At 36.5% G+C, this 4241-nt stretch overlaps 1 long non-coding RNA gene across 1 annotated transcript; it reads left to right on the top strand.

The window, feature by feature from the left end:
* Window positions 1–557: 557 nt before the first annotated feature.
* Window positions 558–1376, top strand: LOC120896522. Its single transcript, XR_005738436.1, has 3 exons — window positions 558–654; window positions 724–893; window positions 961–1376. It is a non-coding gene; the product is annotated as an uncharacterized LOC120896522 (long non-coding RNA).
* Window positions 1377–4241: the final 2865 nt, after the last annotated feature.

Raw genomic sequence — 4241 nt, 5'->3', positions numbered from 1 at the left:
TCATTCTACAGTCTGAGATAGCATTTCACCTCAAAGAACTTCGCGACAGGTTCTGGCAATATATAGTACCTATATAGTACCGGTACTCACATACGCCTTTGAGACATGGACACTGTACAAATCTGACGAAACCCTCTTAGCCGCGTTCGAGAAGATGATGCTCAGAAGGATACTTGGCCCCGTATGTGTGGAAGGACAATGGAGGAGCCGCTATAATGACGAGTGAACTAAACTACACTTTATATGAATAAAAGAAACTAGTTTTTTTTTGTTACACCGTGTTAATAACCAATTTATTGAACCTTCTAGCTTCCCGTCCACCGAGTTAATCCTCCTTCGTATCCAAGTTTGCCACCACTTGACCTCTCTCCCGAGGAGGAATGACCGGACGACCCCCCCTTCTTCTGCTTCTTTTCAATTTCTCTATCTTTGACAATCTTTCGTCGATCCTTACGTTGTCCTCCGCGCGATCACTAACGCGCCGCTTTCTTTTATCCTAGCGTTGCGCTTTATAGCGTGAGCGGAACGCTTCATCTCATTACCCTTTTTTTTTCAACCTTCACCTCGTGACAAACGTCATAGCTCATTCCGGAAACATCCTTTCGTGCAGCAATACCGAAACTACCTTTAACTTCGCCGAAGTGTCTTAACTAAGTAGTTTTTCATGGTTATCATATTGCTTTCCTAATCCTTCTAATAACATTCTCTATCACCGACTTTTAGCTGTACGGTGTTCTGCTGTGCTGATCCACATACCATTCGGCTCCCTACACATCGTCATCGATTCATGATTATCGCTCAGCGATCGCTATCCCTTCTTCATTGTCATATCATCATCGTTCGTTACTATCGTCGTTCCGTTGGGTTATACACTGTGTATGTGCGCGGAAATAGTACGTAATTTGGAAATCTATTTTTCTTTGTGACCCATTCTAACCTTTTTTCCGTTGAGTTTTTTAGCCATACTCCTACCGTATCCTGGTGTACAATACATGTAACTTCACCTCTCATCTCTCTCAATCATCGCTCTCTTCGATCAACGTTTACAAATGATCGATCATCTTCTTCTTCACACAATCATTCCGCCTACGCATACGATACGTTGAGCGCGAGGCTTCCGGATAGCCTATCAAACCCCTCCGAGATCAAAACCAAGCAGTTGCTAAAATGTAATATAACTGTTAGTGGCTTACAGTGGCATAATGTGGTGTATGTGTGTGTGTGTTTTTTTTTTTCAAATAACGTTATAAAAGTAATCTTAACCTACGCGTACTTAAAGCTACCTACAATCTAAACCTAGTGAAAGAGCCTACCTAAAATTAGCGATGAAACCTTTCTAAACCTAGTGAAAAAGCGTACCTAAACCTAATGAATTAACCTACCTATACCTAGTGAACTTATTAATATTTTAAAGATAATAGGGGTATGAAGGATTTCAAGAGAATTCACAGAGTTTCTTTTTTTTTACCTATCTAAATCCTAAACTTATCACTCATAGAATCTTTTTAACCTATTATTGTGAACTTTTTCGAATCTTTTTCCATTTCTTACGACACATGTTTGGTCGCTGGGAATCTCTACTATTTCATACGGACCTTTCCACAGGCTTTGTAGCTTCTGTCCTGCACCTGTTGGGATATTTCTTACCAACACTTTTTCTCCCCACATAGGCTTCCATTCTTTCGCATCTTGATCATATTGTTGTTTCCTCATCTCTTTTGATTTGATTAGATTTGTTTTCGCTATTATATGCATTTCGTTTAATCTTAATTTCAGTTTCTCGCAATAATCATTATACACTCGCTTATTACTATTTTGGTTAAAAATTGATGTCGGTAATCTTGCCTTCCTGCCATAGATTAGCTCATATGGGGTAAATCCGGTTGATGTATTTACTGTAGTATTATATTCAAATGCGAAGTATGGTAGATATCTGTCCCATGTTTTATAGTTTTGCCCTACAAACTGTCTTAAGTAAATTTTTAGCTCTCTATTAGCTCGTTCTACGAGGTTTGCTTGAGGATGATATGCCGAAGTGTTTATTTTTTTTTAATTTTCAACAGTTTGCAAGTGTCCTTCATAACCTGGCTCATAAAGTTTGTCGGTTACTAATTCCAAAGGAGCTCCAACATGGCATATAACTCCTTCGACAAATGCTTTTGCTACGGTTGTTGACTCTTGATTTTCCATTGGTAAAACTATTAAATATCTTGTTAAGTCATCCTGAATCACTAGTCCGTATTTGTTACCCTTTTCTGATTCCGGGAGAATGACAATATCCATGTATAGCTTATCAAAGGGGTTATTTGAAGGGGTTGTTATTTGCATGGGTATTTTGTTGTACCGGCTAATTTTGTTACATTGACAAGATCTACACGTTTTAACGTATCTTTCTATATCGACGTTCATATCCTTCCAGTAAAACAGTTCTTTTATTCTTTTTTTCATCCTACGTACCCCTACGTGTCCTCCTAAAGGTGCGTCGTGAAATTCTTTCAAAACAGTTTTTATCTCACTTCTATCTACTTCTATTCTCTCATTGCCCGGTTTGTAATTTTTAAATTTAGTTTTATCAACTTGTTGCATATCCTTCAATCGTTCTTTCCTTCGCATTTCGTTCTCATTTGGATCGTTATCGATAGTTATTTTTAATAAATCCTCCCAGTGTTGTTGCTCTAAATTCTCACATGTCTCTTCCGTAGCTTTATGTTGCTTATTGTTTTCACAAATTATATTGTTTTTCATTTGCTGGCGCGTTACAACAGCTAATGTGTGATTTTCAGCTTCTATCTCTTTCATTTCCACACCCGGAAGCCGAGACAGAAGGTCTGCGACTACATTTTCTCTTCCTTTCATGTATCGTACTTCGCATTCTAAACCTTGCAATCTAAGTCTTGTTAATATCGTAGAATTTTCTTTGAGGCGCCAAATAGAAACAAGCGGTCTATGATCAGAATAGATAACAAATTTCTTACCATATACATAGTGCTTAAAATGTTCTACTGCCCATACAATCGCTAATAATTCTTTTTCGATAGGGTGGTATCTTTTCTCTGCCCCTACAAGAGATCTACTAGCAAATGCAATAGGTTTTTCTTTAGTTTTATCATTAGAAAGCACTGCTCCAAGTGCATAATCACTGGCATCTGTAGTGATTATAAACATATCATTGTAATTTGGTCGTACTAATATAGGTTCAGAAATTAAAAAAAATTTAAGTGTTTGGAAAGCCTCATCGCAGTTTTCATCCCAAGCAAATTTCGAATCCTTCTTTAAAAATTCGTGCAAGGGCTTTCGTACCTCGGAAACATTGGGAATGAATTTTCCGTAAAAGTTAATAGCACCTAAAAACGATCTGAGTTGCTTTAATGTTTTTGGTGCTGGCATATTTGCTATTGCATCAATATTAGATTTTGTAGGTTTAATTCCCTCTGAATTGATTGTATGCCCCAGATAATTTATTTGTTTATGTAATAGTTTGCATTTAGATGGTTTTAGTTTTAGGTGGTAATGCTTTAGACCATTAAAAATTTTAATTAAATTGATATTATGTTCTTCTATGGTTTCACCAAAAACTACAATGTCATCTAAATAGACAAATGCTTTTACCGGCTGTATAGCATATATGACGGTATTCATCAGCTTTTGGTACGTAGATGGGCTGTTTTTTAGTCCCATAGGCATTCGTGTAAATTCATAATGCCCTCTAGTTGTAGAGCAAGCTGTCTTTGCAGCATCTTTAGGATCTATTAATATTTGAAAAAAACCGGACTTCAGATCGATAGTGGAAAAAAAATTACTTTTGCCTATATTATCCATTATATCGTCTATTCTAGGTATAGGATAGATAAATGGTTTAGTTATTTGATTTAGTGCCCTGAAATCTACAACAATACGATATTTCTTTTTTTCATTTTCGTCCGTCTTTTTCGGGATACACATGACAGGTGAATTCCACGGACTTTTGCTTGGTCGTATTATATTTTGTGCTAACATTTCCTCAATTTCTTCTTCCATTATCGCATTTATTGTAGCCGGGAATCTGTATTGTCTCTTGTAAATTGGTATATTTGAACTAGTTTCTATTTCATGTTTAGTTGCTTCAGTGAATGTGAGCTTATCTCCCGGCAAGTAAAATGTATCAGAAAAATCCATTATTATTTTTGTGATGCATGTTTTTTCATGCAAATCTAAATGGTTGGTATTAATGTTGTTTAATAATTCTTTATATCTTGCTTCAC

Source organism: Anopheles arabiensis, chromosome 2, assembly GCF_016920715.1.
Source record: "Anopheles arabiensis isolate DONGOLA chromosome 2, AaraD3, whole genome shotgun sequence".
NCBI classification, from domain to species: Eukaryota; Metazoa; Arthropoda; class Insecta; order Diptera; family Culicidae; genus Anopheles; species Anopheles arabiensis.
This window is presented reverse-complemented; position numbering and strand designations above follow the sequence as displayed.